Below are 7,710 nucleotides of genomic sequence, written 5' to 3' on the forward strand. Positions count from 1 at the left end.
AGACAATAGCCATGCCATGTGTCATTTGATCATAGGACATGAAAGGTGTTTCATCTTACTTAGAAAGCCTCCAACCAGCTGGCACGAACTACTGTTTGAATTGGGAAGAGGCAGCCTCAAAAATTCGCAAACCACATTAGCAGCACACCAAACTGCAAGACCTGCAGCAGTCCAATACATGGAGGAGGATTTCTTCAATACTTCCCCACCCCACAACCCTCAGCACTTCCACATCCTCCACCATACCCAAAGCCTCCCTAAAACCAAGGACAGTTCATCCCAGAGTCCAGAAACATCCACTGGAGACCAGCTCTATCCCTCAACTCAGATCTGGCGGTGTCATTCTCGGGCTTGATTGTCCCTACTATCAGCAAAGGCACAGCAGTGGAAGATATTCATCCCAAATCTTTCCCCTCTCTCTCAGAGATCACTGAAGCCCTGAACTTTGCTGTGACTCATCAGAGCAGGTTGAGGATTGCTCCATGTCAGTTGTAAAGTAAATTGTAACCTGGCTTGCCAGGCATCCTGGATTTTTAGAGAAAGTCCCGTATTTGAATAAAATGTCCTGCGTCCCAAGATATTTTTTCCTGGAATGTAAATTATCTCGTATCTCTGCTGCACCAGAAATAATGGCCTGCCTCTCCCCCTTCTCTTCCCTCCCTCCCATCCCAGAGTGGAAAAGGCATGAAACCAATTGCAAAAAGTGGCAGCAGCAGCATTTTTGGGGGTCCCTTTAAGGGCCAGAATACCCTCAGAGAAGATGACATAACTCAAGCTTGCCGCTCACCCTCTGAATGAGCCCCTTCTTCTCTCCAGAGACTTGCTCCTTGGTCTCTGCACCCAAGAAAGGAGAGTGAGGAGGGGGTGAGTGGGGGTTGCAGGGTAGCAGTGGCAGCAGAGCGATGGAGAAATATGCAAAGCTGGAGAAGATCAGGGAAGGACTACAAGGGGTCTGCGATTGGGGTGGGGGTGGGGTTGTGGTCCCTATTCTCTCTTTGCATCTGCAGGAGGAAGGGGGTGTGCATTAACTGGAAGAGCTGGGGGGGTGGAGGGGGGAAGGTTGATTCCCCGGGATGGGGGCACTGCAACCCTCTCCTGGTGTAAGGGGCGGGGGCAGCTATTGAGTCCCTTTTTTTCACCTTCAACACCTGGTAACCCTGGTTGCAATCCCAAAATCCTCTTTGAGCTTATCCATTCCAATTAGTGAATGGGGAAGTTGAGGAAGGACTATGCCATATCCTTTTTTTCACAGCTGATCTAGTGACCCTAAGTGAGGATACAATGAGGAAGATGGAAAAATGACATTGAAGTAATAAGAACTGCTATACTTGAGGGTAAAGGCATCTGGAAAAAACTGTAACAGTCAAAACTACCCTCCAAGGTTCCAAGGAACACCCCAGTGACTATTATGCCCAGCTAATGAAGACAAGCACAGGAGTATTGGAATAAAAGGCCCAAGAAATATTCCCAGGGCACCCCCAGGTATTAAAGGCACCACACACTGGACCCTGGTACTGTTTCAAAGGAATATTCAAGCATGGCCTTTGAGGCTACTATCCATACTGTGGTTTTTCCCAAGTGTTTAGCAAAGAGCTAAAAAGGGTAACTGCCACATGTGAGACATGTAAAAAGGGGGGAGGGAAAGAGGAAAGCCACATGGGTCCCTAGGAACCCAAACTTGGATCTACACAATATTTTTAGAGCTTCATTTAGACCAGTGGTTCTCAACCTGGGGTCCCCAGATGTTTTTGGCCTACAGCTCCCAGAAATCCCAGCCAATTTACCAGCTGTATGGATTTCTGAGAGTTGAAGGCCAAAAACATCTGGTGACCCCAGGCTGAGAACCACTGATTTAGACTTTGCTGAGATGTCCAGAGCAAATGGGTTCAGATATTTGTTTTTGTAAACCAGCTGATGTGACGGGTGGAGGTATTTGCGAAGTCATTGCAAGATGCCTTCTATAGGAAATCCTGCCTCACGTTGGAAACCCATCCCCCACTTTCACACTATGAACTTCTTAATCTGTCATTCCAAGAGTTTCTTGATGAAGGATGGACCTGGAAAACAGCATGTTAGTGTACAATTCTTCCTGATTCATTTACAGAACATGTTAAAGTAGAATTCTTAAATGCATCAGCCTCTGTAGGTAGGCACTGTACTACAAATTCCATTATCCCAGACATTTGCCATGCTAAATGGGTATGATGGGAGTCTCGTAATACTGCTCATATGACAAGCACCCGAGTAGAAAAGGATGACCTAGAATACAAGGAAGAAAATTAGAAATAGGTGTGCATATTCTATCAGACCAGTCATTTGGCTCCAGGACTGTGGGTATAAACTGTTAATGTGGGATTTGTGTATTGATAGTGTTTAAATGAAATTTGTGTCTTGCCTGTATTGCATACTGATTGCACCATCCAGAGTGTACTATAGTCTGGAAAGAGTTAATTACTAAGAAGCTGTGATGTCCTTGATGTGTGGCTGGAGCTGGGGAGTGTCCAGACACAAGTGTGTATGCATTACTGATTGCATCAGTTCTGTTCTGTTCTGAGTTGAGTGCTGTCTGCCTAGAGTGAGAGTCTTGTGTCTATTGTCTGCAAGTCTGTTTGTCTTGATTATTACTGCTTTCAGTAAAACTTGTATATAGTTTTACTATCGTCTCTGATGTCTCTTCGTTCTGCGTTCCACTGATTCCATCCATCTACTGCTGCACTGCAATTACTCTGACATAAACTCTCATCTTCTGCACAAAAATACAATGTTCTGCTGGGGCTATAGCATGTATTAATTAATTCAGATTACAAGAAAAGAGATTCCACTTAAATGTTGAGAAGAACTTCTCTGTAAGTGTTGCCTTGGGGTGTCTGCATGTCTGCTGGGCTATCCATCTTGTAGGTCATTGAAGAGGCTAGATAGCTACCTTTCAGGAATTCTTTAGTTGTATATTCCTGCATGGCAGGGTGTTGGATTATCTGGCAGTTGTGGTCTTTTCCAACACTGAGATTCTATGATTCTTTGTGAACCCAGGCCCCATCTAAACTGCCATATAATGTAGTTTGAAACTGCATTATTTGACAGTGTAGATGGGGTCTCAGTAAGGTGGTAGTGCGGGGGGGGGGGGGGGTTGGTGTGGCTGCTAACAGAATAAACTGAAATCACAACTACCCTCTTTGAACATTCATAATATTGAAAATAACATAAAATATTCACACCAGACACTAACGATAGTTGCACTGCAGAAATAGCAAAATTTACTTGCATAAATTAAACAAATAAAACATAAACCCCACCAACAATTCAACACTACAACTAGGCAAAAAGTTAAATCTCAAATCCTTTAGAGTCTCTTTTGAACACCTGGATAGTATCCCCTGGCAACTGGTAGATAATATACAAGAGGACTGGAAAAGCGGAGATACTGTTGTGTGGACCTCCATTGCTTGAAACTATTGAATGAGTGCCAGTGACCTGGAAAGGATTACCAACAAACAAACAGATTAAGTTAGTGTTTGATTGCATCTTTATACCATCAAGAGAAATAATGCACAGTTTGTTGTTTTACTGAATCTTTGTCCACTGCTCATCTGCTTACCCTTCTTGCTAGGACCAAACGTCATATTGCTTATGGTGACCCAGTGATAGAGCTGATCCCATTGTCTGGAATGATCCATATGATCCTTTCCCAATCTGGTGCTCCTCCCCAAATGTGTTGGACTCCAGACAGCATATACAGTAGTCACAGTAGCTGGTTATGGTTTGTGTTGCAATCTAATGTATCTGGAGGGTACTGGATAAATAAGGAGAATGTGCATTAAACAGAAGGCTAACATAGGCTTTCTTATTTATAAGAATAAGATCAAGATGTGATCTCCTTTGTGAGCAAGCACGACAAACTAATAAGCAGAGGCAATAATGAAAAAAATTGGGGATTATGGCCACTTCACTTTCAGATCACTTGGAATTATGACACAGGAGCATTTATGTTGTCAGAAATTAGAGTGGATTAGTCAGAGGTTATGATGATGGTTGTCTCCAAAAATATCTTTTCCAGATCACCTATATATACTGTGTGCATATACACACATGCAGGTGTGTACACATATGCCCATGCATGTACACACACACACACGCAAGTATGCAAAGTATAAACAGGTAAATCATCTTTGTGGTATTTTTAAAGCATGTAGGGAATAATTGCATGTTTATAGCACTTTGTGGTCATTTTGGGATACACAGAATAATAATCACCATGACCACCACCACTGTTTTATCGTTAAAATGCTGCTTTAGAGAGAAACAGGGCCAAGATCCATCATTTTGGTCCATTTTGGCTACTTTCCTGTTTTGAATTTGGCTGAATCTGGTTTCCCCCGATTGTCCCGTCCCCTGATAGTACCTTCATGGTATCTTTGCCTTTTCCCACCACAACTATGACAAGGTAATTATCCTGATATCTGTCTCTGAAGATCATTAATTTCATTTAAATCACCCCAGATACACTTTAGATAGGCATGGAGGAAGAAAAGCTTGGTTTCACCCTGATGAATTTAGCCAGATTGTGGGGTTTTGTTGTTGTTGCCATGCCTCCTAAATCTCTAGTGTTGGCTAGAACAACAGGCAACGGTTCCCATATTTCTGGGATGGAATGAACTGCACGAATTCTGGAATTGGTAGTAGCAGCCCTCTGGTTGCCTTTGTTGTACAATGGCATGGTTTTGCTCTCAATTGCTCAAAAGCAGCTCAGGTAAACAGGATCCAAATTCCCCATTGTCTTTCTCTCTCGCTGGCATGGTGAGGCTTTGTTCATTATGGCTTAGATGCTTTCAGGTCTTCAGTCGAGGCAGAAAGTAGCATCATTAGGGGTGTGCAAGTCCGTGTTAGCTGCCTCCTCCTGCTTAATTGCAAAGCCAGCATCCAAGCCAAGAGGAAGGGGTGGGATGCCAATGGAGCTTGAAAACATGTCACAGTGAGGTGCAGCCACCTGATTTTGCCACCTGAAGGGAAGATGTAGAAGAACGCTAAGGATGGCGCTATCAAAGCTGCACAGCAGAGAGCCCGTCTCCTGAGAAAAGCAGCAATTGTGGTAGTGCTCAGAAATAATTATATTGAGGAAATAAGTAACTACGTTACCAAGGCGTCTTTAGCCATTAGCGAGTGTGGAGATGAAAAACTGACGTAGCTGGAAAAGTGCTGCTAACAGCAATCCTGCACGCAGCACAAAGGTTAGCAACTAGGTTGGAGCAAGGCTGGAAACGGCTTCCAAATTGTCATTGCCTCAGCAGAAATTTGGGGAGACATCCAACTGATTCTCTTTTTAAGCAATTGTTTTTCATTCTTCCCCCTTCTCATGAGCTACAGCCAGCGCGCTCTTCCAGCTGAATAGCAGAGGCTTTTTACTGATTCCAAACACGTCTTTCCCTGTTCATTCGCAGCACAATGCACAGAGAATGAGGTACACAATTCCTCCTAACAAGAATGGAGATTGCTCCCGCCGCCTTGCCTTCCTGCACATCATGGGATAAATGAGGGCAAAGGAAAGGGTGGGCTGCACAGAATGCTGGACAACCAAACCCTGCTTGGCTAATGGGAGCTGAAGATGGTGGTTTTTTTAAACAAAACAAAAAACAGAAACAAAAATGTACAGCAAGGCTGGTCATTCAAAGCAAGGCCATGACTCTTACCTGCTGTTTACAAGGCCAATGACATGGCCTCAGGCAGTGAGAATAGAAAACAGCCCAGTTCATTGGCTGGGTGGAAGCAGGCAAGGGGTGGGGGGAATAGGTTTGAATGTTATGCTGTTAGATGTTCCACCTACACACATGTATTAGTTTCCAACAGCATCACATTTTAATGCCTGTTCAATTATTACAGAAAGCAAGGGATCTGTCACTATCACTGAAGCCAATAAACAGAAGCAACAGTCTGAGCATTTTATAGGGGAGTGTTAGAAAAAGATACAAGGGAGGGTGATAGTGCCTTTGACTGGAGGTTACTTTGCTGGTTTTGAAATTCTTTGCTTCTACTTAATTGCTGTTTCTTCATTTCATTTTATATACAGTCTTATGTGCTCTCAAAAGTTTATTAATACACACTCCGATCAAACATTAACCCCTGAACCATTTAATCATTCACCCCCCCCCCCAAAAAAAAAAACCCAAAAAAAAAAACCCTGGCCCTTCTTCCTCAATCCTTAGGGTGAAGGGGAGAAATTTCAGGGCAAAAGCAGTCTTTAAAAGTGCATGTGTGTATCTGTAAAACTTGTTGCAGTATTTTTGTTTAAAAAAGAAAAATAATCAGCATCCTCATGAAACTGTGATTGGTGCTTAATGTATTCTGCTTAGTGACATTGCCAGGGCTGCCCCTTGCGACATCACTCTTGGGATACCCCCAAGGCCTGGCTTCTTCCAACTTGCCTCCAGGAGTGCCTTTTTTCCTTCCATCAGTTTCCACTTGTTATTGTTATTTTTGTTTTAGTGGCCAAGAATCCATGCCTTTTGAACACACTAAGAGTATTTGAAGGGGCAGACTGGCCTCTCTCTCTGTTTTGCTGGTCATACGCACTCGGTAAGGGGTTTTGGAGGCCAGTGCTTTTGACCTTGCCTGTTGTAGGAAGATGCTTACTTACTTACTTAGGCGATCCCTCATAGCTCGAGGACGATTGTCTTCCATCCTCAGTGTCTTGGGGGTGGGTTCTTAAGTGGCTGAAGAGACCTATTCTTGACCCACATATTCTCCCGCAGTGAGGACATCGGTTTCCAGGTGGAAGGCGGTCCCGGTCAGGGTTAGCTTGACGCTCCTTCCTCTTGGCACGTTTCTCCCTTAAGCCCTCCGTTCGTGCCTCTTCGAACTCCGCAGAACTGCTGGTCACAGCTGACCTCCAATTAGAGCGCTCTAGGGCCAGGGCTTCCCAGTTCTCAGTGTCTATGCCACAGTTTTTAAGGTTGGCTTTGAGCCCATCTTTAAATCTCTTTTCCTGCCCACCAACATTCCGTTTCCTGTTCTTGAGTTCAGAGTAGAGTAACTGCTTTGGGAGACAGTGATCGGGCATTCGGACAACTTGGCCAGTCCAGCGGAGTTGATGGCGTAGGAGCATCGCTTCAATGCTGGTGATCTTTGCTTCTTCCAGCACGCTGACGTTTGTCCGCCTGTCTTCCCAAGAGATTTGCAGGATTTTCCTGAGGCAACGCTGATGGAAACGCTCCAGGAGTTTGGTGTGACATCTGTAGACAGTCCACGTTTCACAGGCGTAGAGTAGGAAGATGCATATAGCTGCAATAGGATTGGCTCAGTTTTATGGCATGAATTACTGCAGGCAACACAACTACAATCTAACACCAAAAAGCTATTGTCCAGCTCTACTTCATCATCCTCTCAATGCTAATGCTGTTAAAAATAATTTCAGGTGAGGACTTTTCCACAATCATAATCAGGCTGGTTATGAAGAGTGCATCTGCACTGTAAAATTAATGCAGTTTGACACTGCTTTAGTGGCCATAGCACCATGCTATGGAATCCTGGGAGCACAGACTATAACAGGTGCCAAATCAGAAATGCATCATGAAAATGAGGGTTGTGTGTTGAGTCTAATTCCAGCTAGCATTACTGAATGTTTTTTGGGGGGTGAGATGCCAGGGGACCCACAACCCAAACCCCTTTCATTAAGGGTGCATCTATACTGTAGAATGAATATGGTTTGATACCACTTTA

General features: G+C 44.1%; 1 long non-coding RNA gene across 2 annotated transcripts; it reads right to left on the bottom strand.

Moving 5' to 3' along the window:
• Positions 1-3,169: 3,169 nt before the first annotated feature.
• On the bottom strand, positions 3,170-6,147 carry LOC134295822 (uncharacterized). Of its 2 annotated transcripts, none has more exons than XR_010002421.1 (3): positions 5,685-6,147; positions 3,596-3,790; positions 3,170-3,471 (listed from the first exon to the last, which is right to left on the bottom strand). It is a non-coding gene; the product is annotated as an uncharacterized LOC134295822 (long non-coding RNA). The 2 variants fall into 2 exon arrangements; XR_010002420.1 differs by lacking the exon at positions 5,685-6,147 and adding an exon at positions 5,134-5,608.
• Between the last annotated feature and the right edge of the window lie 1,563 nt (positions 6,148-7,710).

The sequence above is a fragment of the Anolis carolinensis genome, chromosome 2 (genome assembly GCF_035594765.1).
Source record: "Anolis carolinensis isolate JA03-04 chromosome 2, rAnoCar3.1.pri, whole genome shotgun sequence".
NCBI classification, from domain to species: Eukaryota; Metazoa; Chordata; class Lepidosauria; order Squamata; family Dactyloidae; genus Anolis; species Anolis carolinensis.